The sequence below is a fragment of the Erpetoichthys calabaricus genome, chromosome 7 (genome assembly GCF_900747795.2).
Source record: "Erpetoichthys calabaricus chromosome 7, fErpCal1.3, whole genome shotgun sequence".
NCBI lineage: Eukaryota > Metazoa > Chordata > Cladistia > Polypteriformes > Polypteridae > Erpetoichthys > Erpetoichthys calabaricus.
Window position 1 is genome coordinate 80,044,395 of NC_041400.2, and position 19,788 is coordinate 80,064,182.

At 39.7% G+C, this 19,788-nt stretch overlaps 1 protein-coding gene and 1 long non-coding RNA gene across 3 annotated transcripts in view; one reads left to right on the top strand and one right to left on the bottom strand.

Moving 5' to 3' along the window:
* LOC127528850 (uncharacterized) overlaps window positions 1-19,788 on the bottom strand; it is a 257,989-nt gene that overhangs the window by 139,279 nt on the left and 98,922 nt on the right. The window lies entirely within an intron of this gene.
* On the top strand, window positions 12,079-19,391 carry LOC114654219 (uncharacterized). The gene is made up of 3 exons (XR_007935460.1): window positions 12,079-12,377; window positions 18,484-18,653; window positions 19,086-19,391. It is a non-coding gene; the product is annotated as an uncharacterized LOC114654219 (long non-coding RNA).

The following is a 19,788-nucleotide window of genomic DNA, read 5'->3' on the forward strand; positions in this document are numbered from 1 at the left end:
TGCAGTTCTTTAGACGTTGTCCTGGGGTCTTTTGTGACCTCTCGGATGAGTCGTCTCTGTGCTCTTGGGGTAATTTTGGTCGGCTGGCCACTCCTGGGAAGGTTCACCACTGTTCCATGTTTTTGCCATTTGTGGATAATGGCTCTCACTGTGGTTCGCTGGAGTCCCAAAGCTTTAGAAATGGCTTTATAACCTTTACCAGACTGATAGATCTCAATTACTTCTGTTCTCATTTGTTCCTGAATTTCTTTGGATCTTGGCATGATGTCTAGCTTTTGAGGTGCTTTTGGTCTACTTCTCTGTGTCAGGCAGCTCCTATTTAAGTGATTTCTTGACTGAAACAGGTGTGGCAGTAATCAGGCCTGGGGGTGGCTACGGAAATTGAACTCAGGTGTGATACACCACAGTTAGGTTATTTTTTAACAAGGGGGGCAATTACTTTTTCACACAGGGCCATGTAGGTTTGGATTTTTTTTCTCCCTAAATAATAAAAACCATCATTTAAAAACTGCATTTTGTGTTTACTTGTGTTATATTTGACTAATGGTTAAATGTTTTTGATGATCAGAAACATTTTGTGTGACAAACATGCAAAAGAATAAGAAATCAGGAAGGGGGCAAATAGTTTTTCACACCCACTGTATATAATTTTTAGTTGCAATACTTTGTAATCTTGTGGTTTAATCGTAAAAATCACAGCATTTTCCGTGTTTGGGTTAATGGATTAATGTATGTATGTCATTTATTTCATAACACCCTATTAGCTTTTGGTGGTGTGTTTCTTTTAACATTTGTCCACATTTTTTTATCTTAAAGAGTGAACGGCGTGCTGATTATTAATCAAAACAATGTAATCGAGGGTGTCGAATTAGGAATAGAATTAGGAGAGGAATTAGTGTGCCCTCCAAAGCCATCGGTATTTTTTTATTATGTTGATATCAGAATTACATCAATACAAGGGTATATCGACGAAGACTAAATTACATAGGAGAATAGCAACAACTAACTTATTACAAGAAAGACGGATGTAGATAATAGCATTACAAATTGTTAATGAAGCAGCTCAGAATCTTACACGTTTTAATTGCTTTAGTGTGTTTTCCGTTTTTAAAGCTATTTCTAGCATATTAATATCCATACAGAAAGATGTAATAGACGGTCTAACATTCTGAACTTTACACTTATGAGCAGGAAATTTATGAAGCAAGGAAACCACAGTTACTGCATTTTCTAACATTTAGTCTTCAAAATTGTATACAGAAGAAGAACAAGAATTAAAGAGTGAGATGTTGTTTTGTCATTCAAGACAGAAACAAATAAATCTTTATGAAACATTTTGGAATAGGAGCAGAAGAAAGAAATGTGAGAGGTGATTTGTCTTCATTTGTACAAAAACTACATTTCGGGGATAAATTAATGTCATACTTATGAATTAATCTGTTAGTTGCCTACTATTTATTCATAATTTTGAAATGGATTTCTTTAACCTTGTTTGGTAGAAAAAAACTTCTATGGCACAAAACAGGCAATTTTAAAATTTAGGCAATTTTAAAATTTATGTACAAAGCCATCAGAATATTGTGGAGTGTGTCTGATGTGGCACAGTGACAGGCTGGGGCACCTGCCGTTGTCACGTGTCATTAGCTTATCGTTTAAGCTGTTGGTTTAGGAGGAGTACATACACACACACACACACACTTAACTGAATATAATGGAGAAGGCTTGCTCCTTAGAAATAACATTTCTTATTGCTGCAGTTAGAAAAACAATGCCCCTTTATTATATATATTTTTTTTTCTTGACCCTACAGGATGCCCAGTGGTAACCAGCCTACCATGTGGCTCAACAGATGCCAGTGTACCCAAATACTGAGACACAATTGGATGTTCTATTCTTCTGCTTTTAAGATTCCCAGTTTGGGATGATGTGCAGTTCATGTTAGATTTGCTATTTTCTACAGGTAAGACTACTGCATAACTCCTGCAAAGCCTCCCCATATTTATTATTTGATCTGTAATATTTTGGTGCCTTGAATACTGACCTCTATGTCTGCTCACTCTGTCCAGTAACTAACATGGCTTTTTAATTTTAGACAGGAAAGCCTCAGAGTGTGAATCCTCGCAAACACAGAGACTGAGGCACATCAGTACCAGCAGTCACAAAACGGGGATGTTGTTCCATTTTGTAAAATAACATTTATTTTCTTAAGTTACTGTGCTTTGTTGTTGGATTTTGAAAGAACTGGGACTTAATTTTAACTTAAAACAAAACTAAGGCAGGAGAGAAAAACGAAGATGTTTTCATGCAAGTAATGACACCTGAGCACAGCACATTAGAACTTCAGATATACAGAGATTTTAACACAATGTCTACTGTATGCGTAATGTAGAAGAAAAAAAATGATGCTATATATAATGACAATTAAGTTGGGGTTCTTTCAAAATCCAACAAAAAACCACAGTAAGTAAAAATAATATTATTAGTTGGACTTTACTCTAAGCAGACCTTTATCTATTGTGATGGTTTACTTTGGTAATAATTGATCTACAGGTAAACCAAGAAAGGAGGCAGAACAAGAAGTAAGGGTACACTTTATTAATGTTTGAACTCTGTGAGTGAACATTGTGTATCTACTGTGTTTATGTTTTTAACAGTTAAAGTGAAGTAGAAGAGTCCGGTCATGTTATGGGGCAACAGTTAAAGAAGAAGGACGGAGAGATGTGTGCCATGTTGATTTAGCGGCTGGTCCTCCTGCCCGCTCTTCTAGAATCCTCCATCTAAACCTCTGCTCTGATCTGCTGTGCCTTTGCCAAGTGATCACAAGGTATTGGTCTATTTTGTTTTTTTTTTCTTCGGAAAAACTGTCTCGGTTTCATTACACTGGCTGCCCTGTCTCACACAGAATTGATTTGAAGGTTCTATTAAATAATTAGAAGGCTGTTGAGTATTTTAGACCCTGCCTGTATTTTGGAGTGTCTGCTCCCAACATTTCTTTTCTCAAACATTGCCTTGCTTTTTATTCCAATATCAACCATAAAAGCCGGCAGCTTTCTGTACTCATGCAACAAACTCTGGAATGCTTTGCCAATAGAGAAGTGCCAGGCTACAAATGTCAAGCATTTCGAAAATCTTCAACAAGCCCACTTTTCTGTTTTGTCTTTTTCTTAATTACTTGCATTGGTTGTCATAGATTAGAAATGGTACTGTGTACACTTTGTAAGCTCTGCACTGGGCACTACTTATGCTGTTTTTCTTTGTTGTCTTTTTCCAGTTTATTGCAATGGTGCCTCCCCCCCGGTGTCTCCACCGTCTGTTACATTAACTCCAACTGCCTGTGATGCTAGAGAGAAGAAAAGTTCAGAAGATGTCCTAAAATGGAATTGTGATTGGACTGAGACGGCCACAATTATGTGTGCTGGGATGTGCAGAGAGGGCGTGTGTGGGCTTTGGCTTGGGACCCCCCGAGGTTTATTATCTCCAGTATCCTTGAAGACTGCAAGTTTGTCTTTGTCCCCGGCCATTTGACCAGGCAGTATATTTATTACAAAGGACAAGGACCCTCCATTTGCTTCTTATTTACTTTTATAATGCCTTCAATTTTCTTTGTAACTATGTTCTTGAAGAGCAAGTTGAGCTACACTTGTAAGAAAAGGTGATATAGAAATATTATTAGTGAAGAAATGTTAACGGGACAGGTCAGGAAAAATGTCAGTTTAAATAGAACACATTTTTAATGGAATATTGCTGGATAACAACTCTTTGACTCTGAGTAGCATCTTGTTCATAAAGCTAAAAGGCATTTTTTCCTTTTTTTGACAAATTTAATGGTTCACTTTTTACTGCGTTCAAAGCTTTTGCTAACATTTTTTTTAAAGTTTCTGTAAAATATATTTGTGTTGTCCTTCCCTAATAGCTTTTAAAACCTCCCATTGTTGGCCATTTTTCATTGTATTTGTGTTCTAGTTAAATGCATTTACCTTTTATAACATCTTTATTATTAATGAATTTTCTACTGATACACACACGCACACACACATATATATATATATATATATATATATATATATATATATATATATATATATATATATATATATATATATAATATAATTTGTGTGGATAATTTTTTTTTTGACATTCTTCACAGATATTTCACTTTTGTTATTTTTAAACACTACCATTTATTTATTCAATAAAAAATGTATGAAAATGTATTGTATTTCCTTTTTATTAAAAAGTTATAAAAATGAACTGGCTCTGTATCAATATGGGTGAATAAAACCATTCACATGAGATGAGTCTGCACACAAACAATGGTGTGTTATGTTGATTAAACTTGTAAGAAAGAATATCACTGCCCTTTGTCCACATGGTGTTCATCATAAACTGAACTATTTCATGCTGTTTAAATTTCTGCCTCAGTTACTGGAGAATATTTTATTTTACAGCTGTTAAATTCAGTTCAGTTTTATTATATTAATAGGTAAGTTGGTTTCTCAGCAGGTTTTACAGAGACACCTTGAAATTACTTTAAAAACATATCACTAAGAACAAATGTATTACAAATATGAACGTATAGCAGCAAGCACTTACTGTAAAAAAAATAGATCAAATAGATTGATTCAAGTGATAACAGCTCACTTCCTTAATTTAAGTCTGTGGATGATAAATTGGACTGGACTGCCAATACTGATTCTCTGTGCAAGAGAGGACAGAGCCGGCTATACTTCCTTAGAAGACTGGCGTCCTTCAACATCTGCAATAAGATGAGCCAGATGTTCTATCAGACGGTTGTGGTGAATGCCCTCTTCTATGCAGTGGTGTGCTGGGGAGGCAGCATAAAGAAGAGGGACGCCTCACACCTGGACAAACTGGTGAGGAAGGCAGGCTCTATTGTAGGCATGGAGCTGGACAGTTTTAACATCTGTGGCAGAGCGTTGGGCACTGAGCAGGCTCCTGTCAATCATGGAAGAATCCACTGAACAGGATCATCTCCAGACAGAGAAGCAGCTTCAGCGACAGACTGCTGTCACCGTCCTGCTCCACTGGACAGACTGAGGAGATCGTTCCTCCCCCAAACTATGCGACTCTTCAATTCCACCCGGGGGTGGGGTGTAAACGTTAACATTAATTAAAGTTATTGTCTGTTTTATACCTGCATTTTTATTACTCTTTAATTTAATATTGTTTTTTTTTTTGTATCAGTATGCTGCTGCTGGAGTATGTGAATTTCCCCTTGGGAATTAATAAAGTATCTATCTATCTATCTATCTATCTATCTATCTATCTATCTATCTATCTATCTATCTAAAGTTAAATTTCTTTGTAAGATTAATAGCCATTGGAATAAATGATGATTTGAACCGGTGGCTTTATACTCTTCATTTCTTCAGCATCTGACCTGATTGCACAACTGACAACGAATTAAGAATCTGAACAAGTGGTCAGTCACAGTTAACACTAAGGGGGGCAGTCAGCACAATGCCATGCAACACAGTGTTAATTCTTTTCTTCTTTTGAAAAAGGACCATGTATTTCTATAAAACTGGTTGGATACATTAGGTTTGTAAACCTGATGCCTTAAGACAAATGGCAAATTTTATTTAATAATAATTGATGTCTAAAGATTATTTTTAAACAAACACAATTTGCTCATAAGAGGGAAATTGCAACAATAGATAAAAACGGAAAGGAAACTTTATATGATTTATTACATGAGTAGGAAAATAAAAACACTACATACTTTATATAACATATATATATATATATATATATATATATAGTACCTGCCAAATAATACAAAGAGTACACAGCGTGTAGTTCGCCCTAATTGTGGCTTATCAGGGAGTGCACAACCTAAGCTTCCCTCTTAGCGGCGATTGAACATTGGACATACATAAACATTACACCACAAAGGCTGCATCGTTTATTTGCAGGATGAATATTTTCATTATGGTCAACTAATGTGGAAACTAAAATGAATAAACCGTAATGTCAAGTTGTACTGCATGCACAGTTCCGATCGGGCTGGGCCGGGCCGTAAAGTGGATTTTATTGTTTTTAATGTTTTTTTTCATTAAGCGCATGCGTGTGTGTCACTACCTGCTTCCCGTTGCCGGCCCCGATCTGCGTTGCGCGGTGCGTATTGAAAGGCCACGTCATCACACACTTTACGGTGCTGCCCAATCTGTTTAACGCATGCGTGAACACTTTACGGCATGTTAGGCTTTCAATACGCCTGCGCGCGCAAATCAGGTTGGCACGCAGATCGGGTAGCGACAGTGCCTACCCGATTTGCGCGCGCAGGCGTATTGAAAGCCTAGCATGCCGTAAAGTGTTCACGCATGCGTTAAAGCGATTGGGCAGCACCGTAAAGTGAGCGATGACGTTGTTCGTTCAATACGTATGCAATAACACACTCCGCATGCGCTTTAATAATAAAAAAAAAAATATACTAAACATTTCGCTTTACGGCAGTGCTCCGCAACCGGTGTGCCACGCACACTGTGTGCCTTGAGCCGATACAGGTGTGACGCGGTCAAATAAGACAATTTTTCTAACTAAATTAATATTTCAAAGGTCCTCCTTAGAAACACAATAACGAGAATACGTGCAATGAAATATTCGCGTAAATAGCCTTTTAAAGGTTTCATAATTTTATGTGTCATTTCTCTGAAATAAAAAATCCCATCGCCTGGCGCCTGTCGCCTACGACGTAGGCCCTACGTAGTCGCCAGACAACTCCGTAGTATGCTTTGCTAGGCAGAGCGCTCCGTGCCCTCACCTAGATTCAATTCAAGCCGACGTATTAGTCGTGCTACGTCGCATTCACTTGTCTTGCAACAGTAGTTATCATTCATTACTATTAGTTGTGTTGCTGAATTGTGTATGGTTTAACGTTCTTCGTGTAATTCATATTTAGTTTTATACCCCTTTAAATATGGATAAATTTTTACGTGGAAAAGATTCGTCTTCACGTACAGATGATGAAGAACCCAGCACAAGTGTTGCAAAAAAAACCAAAGAAGATTGTGGAAAAGGAAGTACAACGAAGACTACATTCGATATGGATTCTCGTGGTGTGGTGACGAAAACGGCTCCCAAAGCCACAATGCATCATTTGCGGCGATCAGCTATCAAACGAGGCAATGGCACCCAGTAAACTAAATCGCCATCTAAATTCAAACCATCCTAGTTACGCCAAAAAAGACAAACAACTCTTGTGTTAATTAAAAGTGATAAGCGGTCATGCTTAAAAGATCTTGACCAAGAACTTCGGGTTGCACTGTCAAATATTGAGCTAAATATAAAACTTTTTGTGTTCATTGAAACAAGCGCAGGTATCACATTAGTCAGTCATTATGTTATAATAATTATTAAGATTGCATAAAAGTAAATATAGTATAGTTTTTATGTATGTATACTTATAATAAATGTATACTTATAATAAAAAATGTAAATTTATTGTAAAATTTGTGTATTAAATTAATATCTATATATCAGTGGCGTAGCTGGGAGATCATGTTGTCCGGGGCGGTGAAAAATTTGACGCCCCAAAGCTGAAAGAAATGTTTTTTTTGCGCCTCCTCAAGGAACAAAAAAAAAAGGAAAGTACCGTAGTTTGGACGCCCCTAAATAGCTGGCGCTCGGAGCGGACCCCCCCTCCAGCTAAGCCACTGCTATATATATTTAGCTTTTGACGTGCCGGGAATTCTAGGAAGAACTTTGGGTGTGTCGTAGGTGGGGAAAAGGTTGCGGAGCACTGCTTTACGGCACGGGTCGCTCACAACTGCTCATGTCGATAACACAACTGGCAGTATAGTATTTTCGTTTAAATGCCGTAGTAGTTGACCATAATGATAATATTATTAAATATTCATTGTACGTTCTGTTTTCAGGGCTGAATTAAGCTTGTCGTACTCCTCGTTATAAACGTTAATTGTTTATCACTGAGTTCGCTTCGTTTAGTTTTACATAGCACTTCATTTTTCAGTGCCCATTGTACAAAGAAGTATTTAACCATTGCATATGTTATTATAGTCTACATATAAAAAATAAATGAGTTTTAAAATAGATGTATTCAAGTACTTTATTGTCATTGAGTAACGCAACGAAATTACTCGTGTCAACTTCACGTTGCATTTAAATTCCAATGTGAAATAGTTCAGATATATAACAATACAATAAATAAATAAAGTATGAACTAAAAGCTGAGTAATCATACAAGATATGTTCAAAATATGGGCAAGATGCCATATATAATGTTAAAGTAACCAGGATGAACTTTATTGCATAAATGCACAGCAGTACATTACCTACACTACCTACATTAATTGTACATGATCAATGAAAACGATTTCAGATTGAGGAGATATACGAGTTCAATAACTTTATAGCAGTTGGAAAAAAGTTTTTTTTGCCTATTTGTAGCATACAGATTGATAATAATAATAATTCTTTGCATTTATATATCTGAAATGCCTGCCAGATTCAAACAAGTTCTGTCCAAGATGAGTGTTCTCCTTGATGATGTTTTTAGCCCTTCTTACACAGGGAATCTTGTATCGATCAAGTGATGGCAGTTCAGTTCCATTGAACGTCTTGTGATGTTTTTATGATCCACTACAGGGCTTTTTTGGCAGGTTTGGTGCAGCTGTTGTGTACCAGGCTTTCATGCAGTTAGTCAAAATAAGTGTGTATATATGTAAAAACGAACTGTTGATGCACTTTTCATCCCTTGAAAAACTCTTTAAAAATAACTTTACATATTATTATTAATGAAATACACATCATAGGGCATCATGGTTACAAAACTTTGTTGCGGTGATACTAGTGGATTGCATAAACAGTCTTTTTCAAGAAAAAGAAATCTTCATTTCATGTCTAACCTACATAAAGCACAAACCCATGCACCATCTTCTGTGATACTATTGCTCGTCTTGTACTCAAATTTAAATGGCTTTTATTCACCCATATAGTGTCTTAAATGTGAGTTAATAACTGAATAATGAAAAAGGAAATACAATTTTCATGTAAATTTTATTGAATAAATGTTATGAGAACAACAAAAGTGAACAATGTGAGAACAATGCACCTAAAAAAACCATGTCAAATGTACAAAAAAAAAAAAAAGTAAAAAATCACCACATAGCTTTAACCATATTTTACCCAGAGCACAGAAAATTTAAAGTTACATTGTTTTGCTATTGGGCGGCACGGTGGCGCAGTGGTAGCGCTGCTGCCTCGCCAGTTAGGAGACCTGGGTTCGCTTCCCCGGTCCGCCCTGCGTGGAGTGTGCATGTTCTCCCCGTGTCCTGCGTGGGTTTCCTCCGGGCGCTCCGGTTTCCTCACCACAGTCCAAAGACATGCAGGTTAGGTGGATTGGTGATTCTAAATTGGCCCGTGGGTTGTGTTTGTGTGTGTCCTGCGGTGGGTTGGCACCCTGCCTGGGATTGGTTCCCTGCCCTTGTGCCCTGTGTTGGGCTGGGATTGGCTCCAGCAGACCCCCGTTGACCCTGTGTTCGGATTCGGCGGGTTGGAAACTGGATGGATGGATGGATGTTTTGCTATTTTGATCATTAAAATTATTCCACAAATAACTTCTCTAACATATTTTAATATTAATAAAGCCCAAACTGCTAAACTGCTTAACAAATATATATAATATATATAACTTTATGAAAACGAAAAAATATATATACAATTAAAAAGTACACGAGGAAAACTGAAAGGTCCTTCTCCTTAAATATATCTGATGGTCAGAATGGCCCTGTTGAAGAACACAAAAAGGTCTAGTTGGTCAGGATGATTGACAAAACAAACGTCTCAGGGTCACAAGGTCACAGCCTCCCCAGGCCCCTGTGGACATTCTCAGCAAGCATACTGTTGTAGTGTTAATCCAATTGCAGCTCCATTTCAAGAGGGTCTTCAGAAATCTTCTCTCTTCAGCACCACAGTCAGTTGCACAAGACTTGACCAGGGTGCATGGCAAAGGACATCACTGTACAAAAAAAAAAAAAAACAAAAAAAACAATGGTTATTATCTGGTGTAAATCTTTCAAAGTGTACGCAGTTCCATTCATAAACCAGAAGTAAATCATAAACTGATAGAAGTGGGAATTAAGCACAGGTGAGGTTTAAAAATGGAGTTTTAAAAGTATTTTGAAAGGTTTTTCATTTATAGCCGGCATTCTATATTTTTGGTATACATGTGCAAGCTGCTTCACCAGTTCTTTCATAAGCAAAATAATGGTTGTGGATTAAAGATTACACTGAGGAGTGTTGGGGGGAGAGACAGTACCAAATACAGGAAGGGACTAAATTGGTCAGAGCTTTTTATGTAATGAATAGTATAGTACTTTAAAATCAATTGTGAAGGAGACAGCCATCAGTTTATTAAAGCTAAGGTCAAGTAAATGAGCTTGGAATATGGAGAAAAACAAAATGTAAACAAAACAAGATACATTACCCCAGAATACTTGGCAATGACGCAGTAGATTCAGACCCAAGACTCAAATGAAGGATTCTGGAAGCACTGGGCCGTAGCATCATCTTCTATTCCAACAGATATCACAGCATTCCTTCCTTCTTTCATTGCTGCCCTATCTTTCGGTTAAATTCTTCCACTTCACTAAGGCAAGTAAAATATAAAAATAATAAACAAGAAATATTTAAACACTTACTTCAAACATTCATAGACTTGACTTTTACCTGATACTGTATTCTGGGCCACCAAGAAATAAGTCTTCTGCCTCCTGTCCTGATACACCCTGTAGAGCAGCCAGGGCATGGATGATGGACTATCCAAAATTAAGAAAGAACAGAATACAAAAAGTTGCTTGCATGTAACTGAAAAATGACCACATCACATTATAAGTGAAGGGTTATACACTAATTACCCAGTAACAAAGCATAATACCCCAAAGAATGTGTGCTTTATTTTGCAAATGAAACAGCCTGGTTTTGTTTCTATTGAAACTCATACAATGAGAAAAACAAGTTACTGAGATTGCGAGGATTCACACACAGACTAAAATATTGTGGTCTAATGTTGGGGAGAAAAAAAATTGCTTAGTTGCATAAGAAAAAACACATTTTAACATTCGTTAGTGGATACCAATTTACTTCTCTCTTTAAAAGAACTGTAAAATTTAGACACCTGATCTGAGATACATCTAGGCAGTTCAGATTTTCATTTTCCCATAAAGAGAAAACCTACTAATCCATTAATCAAGTATAAATCAGTAAATAACAGGAAAGTCCACCTGAGCAGTTTTTTTAATAACACAATTTATTAAAAGTTTTGCATATTTCAGAATATTCATGCGCGTTCATTGAAATCACCAGCCTAATTAAAACGGTAAATTTTGTAATATTCCAATTATTAAACAAAACGTCAGATTAATCCCTAAATATATCTAGATTATATTACAGTATATACTGTATTCTCAAAAACTGAAAAGCATTCAATAAAAATTACAGTACCTTTAATCATAAAATTCACGGACACTCGTATTTCAGTTCGCTCTCTGACCATTAAATTGTTGCTAAATTCTTCTCGTAAAAGATATTCTTTCAAATCGTTGTAAAATTAAAAAGTCTTCATTTTTTCAAGAAGTGAAAAATATTCTTCTTCCCGGACAAAAATTAAATATGGTCCTATTCTTTATGGCGTTCTTCTTTCTCCTTCTCACTCGAATGGCGGAAGTTCTATTTGTTAATGCAGACCGAGAAATTAAAATCCCGCGGTAACTTTTTTTCTCGTGTGTCGTAAAACATTCAACAGGCGCAGAACAAATCGGGCAGCGTCGTGAAATGAATTTTAATTAAGCAGAGAGCGCGTGCGCGAGACAAATCGGATGGGGGCTCGTGTCGTAAAGTAAAAAAAAAAAAACGCAGATCGTGCAGGGTCGCAATAGTAAAACTCTGCACATGCGCGCGCAAATCGGGGTAGGCGCCGCAGATTGGGTAGCGACAGGCACAGCGACAACCGCAGATCGGGTAGCGACAGGCACGCAGATCTGGTAGCGTTTTTTTTCCTTTGCGACAAGGAGTCCCCATCCGATTTGTCTCGCGCACACGTTCTCTGCTTAATTAAAATTCATTTCATGACGCTGCCCGATTTGTTCTGCGCATGTCTAATGTTTTACGACATACGTCATTCGTCAGATTTGACTTGTACTTGCGAGTCTTTTTTGTGTTGTCGTTTATTTCCGTATGTAAGTGCACTTGTTACTGGAAAAGGTGGAAACTTTTGAATTTTATAACGTCTTGGAAGATGTGTCGCCTGAAAAATTTAACTCCAGTCGAATGAAGAGGGTGCGAAATGAAATGTGACGTGTGTCTGTGAACTTGATAATGGACATGTACAGCTTTTTGTAAGTAAATCATTTTTAGTTGCAATACTTTGTAATCTCGTGATTTAATCGTAAACATCACAGCATTTTCCGTGTTTGGGTTCATGGATTAATGTATGTATGTCATTTATTTCGTAACACCCTATTAGCATTTGGTGGTGTGTTTCTTTTAACATTTGTCCACATTTTTTATCTTAAAGAGTGAACGGGCGTGCTAATTATTAAGCAAAACAATGTAATCGAGATGTCGAATTAGGAATAGAATTAGGAGAGTACGTCTGACACTCGACCGGTGTAAAGTGTGCCCTCCAAAGCCATCGGTATTTTTTATTATGTTGATATCAGATTACATCAATACTGTACAAGGGTATATCGATGAAGGCTAAATTACATAGGAGAATAGCAACAACTAACTTATTACAAGAAAGAAGGATGTAGATAATAGCATTACAAATTGTTAATGAAGCAGCTCAGAATCTTACATGGTTTAATTATTTTAGTGTGTTTTCCGTTTTTAAAGGTATTTCTAGCATATTAATGTCCATACAGAAAGATGTAACAGAGGGTCTAAGATTCTGAACTTTACACTTATGAGTAGGACATTTATGAAGCAAGGAAACCACAGTTACTGCATTTTCTACATTTAGTATTCAAAATTGTATACAGAAGAAGAACAAGAATTAAACAGTGAGATATTGTTTTGTCATTCAAGACAGTAACAGAAATAAATCTTTATAAAAACAATTTTAGAATAGGAGCAGAAGTAAGAAATGTGAGAGATTTGTCTTCATTTGTAAAAAAACTACATTTCGGGGATAAATTAATGTCATACCTATGAATTAATTTTTAGTTGGCTACTATTTATTCATAATTTTGAAATTAATTTCTTTAACCCTGTTTGGTAGGAAAAACTTCTATGGCACAAAACATCCATCCATCCATCCATTGTCTCCCGCTTATCCGAGGTCGGGTCGCGGGGGGCAGCAGCTTGAGCAGAGATGCCCAGACTTCCCTCTCCCCGGCCACTTCTTCTAGCTCTTCCGGGGAGAATCCCAAGGCGTTCCAGGCCAGTCGAGAGACATAGTCCTCCAGCGTGTCCTGGGTCTTCCCCGGGGGCCTCCTCCCGGTTGGACGTGCCTGGAACACCTCACCAGGGAGGCGTCCAGGAGGCATCCTGATCAGATGCCCGAGCCACCTCATCTGACTCCTCTCGAAGCGGAGGAGCAGCGGCTCTACTCTGAGCCCCTCCCGATGACTGAGCTTCTCACCCTATCTTTAAGGGAAAGCCCAGACACCCTGCTGAGGAAACTCATTTCAGGCCGCTTGTATTCGCGATCTCGTTCTTTCGGTCACTACCCATAGCTCATGACCATAGGTGAGGGTAGGAACATAGATCGACTGGTAAATTGACAGCTTCGCCTTGCGGCTCAGCTCCTTTTTCACCACGACAGACCGATGCAACGCCCCGCATTACTGCGGATGCCGCACCGTTCCGCCTGTCGATCTCACGCTCCATTCTTCCCTCACTCGTGAACAAGACCCCGAGATACTTTAACTCCTCCACTTGGGGGCAGGATCTCGCTACCAACCCTGAGAGGGCACTCCACCCTTTTCCGGTTGAGGACAATGGTCTCGGATTTGGAGGTGCTGATTCTCATCCCAGCCGCTTCACACTCGGCTGCGCACCGATCCATAGAGAGCTGAAGATCACGGCCTGATACATCATCTGCAAAAAGCAGTGACCCAATCCTGAGCCCACCAAACCGGACCCCCCTCAACACCCTGGCTGCGCCTAGAAATTCTGTCCATAAAAGTTATGAACAGAATCGGTGACAAAGGGGCAGCCCTGGCGGAGTCCAACTCTCACTGGAAACGGGTTCGACTTACTGCCGGCAATGCGGACCAAGCTCTGGCACTGATCGTACAGGGACTGAACAGCCCTTATCAGGGGGGCCGGTACCCCCATACTCTCGGAGTACCCCCCACAGGATTCCCCGAGGGACACGGTCGAATGCCTTTTTCTAAGTCCACAAAACACATGTAGACTGGTTGGGGCAAACTCCCATGCACCCTCCAGGACCCTGGTAAGGGTATAGAGCTGGTCCACTGTTCCGCGACCAGGACGAAAACCACACTGTTCCTCCTGAATCCGAGGCTCGACTATCCGACGGACCCTCCTCTCCAGGACCCCTGAATAGACTTTTCCAGGGAGGCTGAGGAGTGTGATCCCTCTGTAGTTGGAACACACCCTCCGATCCCCCTTCTTAAAGAGGGGGACCCACCACCCCGGTCTGCCAATCCAGAGGCACTGTCCCCTGATGTCCATGCGATGTTGCAGAGGCGTGTCAGCCAAGACAGTCCTACAACATCCAGAGCCTTGAGGAACTCTGGGCGTATCTCATCCACCCCGGGGCCCTGCCACCAAGGAGTTTTTTGGACCACCTCGGTGACCTCAGTCCCAGAGATGGGGGAGCCCACCTCTGAGTCCCCAGGCTCTGCTTCCTCATTGGAAGGCATGTTAATGGGATTGAGGAGGTCTTCGAAGTATTTCCCCCCACCGACCCACAACGTCCCGAGTCGAGGTCAGCAGCGCACCATCCCCACCATATACAGTGTTGACACTGCACTGTTTCCCCTTCCTGAGACGCCGGATGGTGGACCAGAATCTCCTCGAAGCCGTCCGAAAGTCATTCTCCATGGCCTCCCCAAACTCCTCCCACGCCCGAGGTTTTTGCCTCAGCAACCACCAAAGCCGCATTCCGCTTGGCCTGCCGGTACCTATCAGCTGCCTCCGGGGTCCCACAGGACAAAAGGGTCCCGTAGGACTCCTTCTTCAGCTTGACGGCATCCTTCACCGCCGGTGTCCACCAGCGGGTTCGGGGATTGCCGCCACGACAGGCACCGACCACCTTACAGCCACAGCTCCGGTCAGCTGCCTCAACAATAGAGGCACGGAACATGGCCCATTCGGACTCAATGTCCCCCACCTCCTCGGGATGTGGTCGAAGTTCTGCCGGAGGTGGAGTTGAAGCTACTTCTGACAGGGGCTCTGCCAGACGTTCCCAGCAGACCCTCACAACACGTTTGGGCCTACCACGCCTGACCGGCATCCTCCCCACCATCGAAGCCAACTCACCACCAGGTGGTGATCAGTTGACAGCTCCGCCCCTCTCTTCACCCGAGTGTCCCAAGACATGTGGCCGCAAGTCCGACGACACGACCACAAAGTCGATCATCGAACTGAGGCCTAGGGTGTCCTGGTGCCAAGTGCACATATGAACACCCCTATGCTTGAACATGGTGTTCGTTATGGACAATCCGTGACGAGCACAGAAGTCCAATAACAAAACACCGCTCAGGTTCAGATCAGGGGGGCCATTCCTCCCAATCACGCACAAAGCAGGGCAATTTTAAAATGTATGTCCAAAGCCATCAGAGAAGTGTGGTGTGTGTCTGATGTGGCACAGTGACAGACTGGGCACCTACTCTTGTCATTTGTCATTAGCTTATCATTTAAGCTGTTGGTTTAGAAGTGCACACACAAACAGTTAATTGAATATAATGGAGAAGACTTGCTCCTTAGAAATAACATTTCTTATTGCTGCAGTTAGAAAAACAATGCCCCTTTATTATATATTTTTACTTGACCCTACAGGATGCCCAGTGGTAACAAGCCTACCATGTGGCTCAACAGATGCCAGTGTACCCGAATACTGAGACACAATTGGATGTTCTTTTCTTCTGCTTTTAAGATTCCCAGTTTGGGATAATGTGCAGTTCATGTTAGATTTGCTATTTCTACAGGTAAGACTACTGCATAATCCCTGCAAAGCCTTCCCATATTTATTATTTGATCTGTAATATTTTGCTGCCTTGAATACTGACCTCTATGTCTACTCACTCTGTCCAGTAACTAACACGGCTTTTTAATTTTAGACAGGAAAGCCTCAGAGTGTGAATCCTCACAAACACAGAGACTGAGGCACATCAGTACCAGCAGTCACAAAACGGGAATGTTGTTCCGTTTTGTAAATAACATTTATTTTCTTAAGTTACTGTGCTTTGTTGTTGGATTTTGAAAGAACCAAGACTTAATTTTAACTTAAAACAAAACTAAGGCAGGAGAGAAAAAACGAAGATGTTTTCAAGCAAGTAATGACACCTGAGCACAGCACATTAGAACTTCAGATATACAGAGATAATAACACAATGTTTACTGTATGCATACTGTAGAAGAAAAAAATGATGCTATACAGTGGTGTGAAAAACTATTTGCCCCCTTCCTGATTTCTTATTCTTTTGCATGTTTGTCACACAAAATGTTTCTGATCATCAAACACATTTAACCATTAGTCAAATATAACACAAGTAAACACAAAATGCAGTTTTTAAATGATGGTTTTTTATTATTTAGGGAGAAAAAAAATCCAAACCTACATGGCCCTGTGTGAAAAAGTAATTGCCCCCTTGTTAAAAAATAACCTAACTGTGGTGTATCACACCTGAGTTCAATTTCCGTAGCCACCCCCAGGCCTGATTACTGCCACACCTGTTTCAATCAAGAAATCACTGAAATAGGAGCTGCCTGACACAGAGAAGTAGACCAAAAGCACCTCAAAAGCTAGACATCATGCCAAGATTCAAAGAAATTCAGGAACAAATGAGAACAGAAGTAATTGAGATCTATCAGTCTGGTAAAGGTTATAAAGCCATTTCTAAAGCTTTGGGACTCCAGCGAACCACAGTGAGAGCCATTATCCACAAATGGCAAAAAACATGGAACAGTGGTGAACCTTCCCAGGAGTGGCCGGCCGACCAAAATTACCCCAAGAGCACAGAGACGACTCATCCGAGAGGTCACAAAAGACCCCAGGACAACGTCTAAAGAACTGCAGGCCTCAATTGCCTCAATTAAGGTCAGTGTTCACGACTCCACCATAAGAAAGAGACTGGGCAAAAACGGCGTGCATGGCAGATGTCCAAGACGCAAACCACTGTTAAGCAAAAAGAACATTAGGGCTCGTCTCAATTTTGCTAAAAAAACATCTCAATGATTGCCAAGACTTTTGGGAAAATACCTTGTGGACTGATGAGACAAAAGTTGAACTTTTTGGAAGGCAAATGTCCCGTTACATCTGGCGTAAAAGGAACACCGCATTTCAGAAAAAGAACATCATACCAACAGTAAAATATGGTGGTGGTAGTGTGATGGTCTGGGGTTGTTTTGCTGCTTCAGGACCTGGAAGGCTTGCTGTGATAGATGGAACCATGAATTCTACTGTCTACCAAAAAATCCTGAAGGAGAATGTCCGGCCATCTGTTCGTCAACTCAAGCTGAAGCGATCTTGGGTGCTGTAACAGGACAATGACCCAAAACACACCAGCAAATCCACCTCTGAATGGCTGAAGAAAAACAAAATGAAGACTTTGGAGTGGCCTAGTCAAAGTCCTGACCTGAATCCAATTGAGATGCTATGGCATGACCTTAAAAAGGCGGTTCATGCTAGAAAACCCTCAAATAAAGCTGAATTACAACAATTTTGCAAAGATGAGTGGGCCAAAATTCCTCCAGAGCGCTGTAAAAGACTCATTGCAAGTTATCGCAAACGCTTGATTGCAGTTATTGCTGCAAAGGGTGGCCCAACCAGTTATTAGGTTCAGGGGGCAATTACTTTTTCACACAGGGCCATGTAGGTTTGGATTTTTTTTTTCCTCCCTAAATAATAAAAACCACCATTTACAAACTGCATTTTGTGTTTACTTGTGTTATATTTGACTAATGGTTAAATGTGTTTGATGATCAGAAACATTTTGTGTGACAAACATGCAAAAGAATAAGAAATCAGGAAGGGGGCAAATAGTTTTTCACACCACTGTATACAGTATAATGACAATTAAGTTGGGGTTCTTTCAAAATCCAACAAAAAACCACAGTAAGTAAAAATAATATTATTAGTTGGACTTTACTCTAAGCAGACCTTTATCTATTGTGATGGTTTACTTTGGTAATAATTGATCTACAGGTGAACCAAGAAAGGAGGCAGAACAAGAAGTAAGAGTACACTTTATTAATGTTTGAACTCTGTGAGTGAACATCGTGTATCTACTGTATTTATGTTTTTAACAGTTACAGTGAAGTAGAAGAGTCCGGTCGTGTTATGGGGCAGCAGTTAAAGAGAAGGACGGAGAGATGTGTGCCATGTTGAAGTAGCGGCTGGTTCTCCTGCCCGCTCTTCTAGAATCCTCCCATCTAAACCTCTGCTCTGATCTGCTGTGCCTTTGCCAAGTGATCACGAGGTATTGGTCTATTTTGGGGTTTTTTTCTTCTGAAAACTGTCTCGGTCTCATTACACTGGCTGCCTGTCTCACAAAGAATTGATTTGAAGGTTCTTTTAAATAATTAGAAGGCTTTGAGTATTTTAGACCCTGCCTGTATTTTGGAGTGTCTGCTCCCAACATTTCTTTTCTCAAACGTTGCTTTGCTTTTTATTTCAAGATCAACCATAAAAACCGGCAGCTTTCTGTACTCATGCAACAAACTCTGGAATGCTTTGCCAATAGAGAAGTGCCAGGCTACAAATGTCAAGCATTTCAAGCCCACTTTTCTAATTTGTCTTTTTCTTAATTACTTGCATTGGTTGTAATAGATTAGAAATGGTACTGTGTACACTTTGTAAGCTCTGCACTGAGCACTAACATATGCTGTTTTTCTCTGTTGTCTTTTTCCAGTTTATTGCAATGGTGCTCTCCCCGCGTCTCCACCGTCTGTTACATCAACTCCAACTGCCTGTGATGCTGGAGAGAAGAAAAGTTCACAAGATGTCCTAAAATGGAATTGTGATTGGACTGAGACAGCCACAATTATGTGTGCTGGGATGTGCAGAGAGGGCTGTGCGGGCTTTGGCTTGGGACCCCCAGAGGTTTATTATTTACAGTATCCTTGAAGACTGCAAGTTTGTCTTTGTCCCCAGCCATTTGACCAGGCAGTGTATTTATTACAAAGGACAAGGACCCCTCCATTTGCTTCTTATTTACTTTTATAATGCCTTCAATTTTCTTTGTAACTATGTTTTTGAAGAGCAAGTTGAGCAACACTTGTAAGAAAAGGTGATACATAAATATTATTAGTGAAGAAATGTTAACGGACAGGTCAGGAAAAATGTCAGTTTAAATAGAACACATTTTTAATGGAATATTGCTGGATAACAACTCTTTGACTCTGAGTAGCATCATGTTCATAAAGTTAAAATAGCATTTTTCCTTTTTTGACAAATTTAATGATTCACGTTTACTGTGTTCAAAGCTTTGGCTAACGTTTTTTTTTAAAGTTCTGTAAATACTGTGCATCCAGAAAGTATTCACAACGCATCAGTTTTTCCACATTTTGTTATGTTACAGCCTTATTCCAAAATGGATTAAATTCATTTTTTTC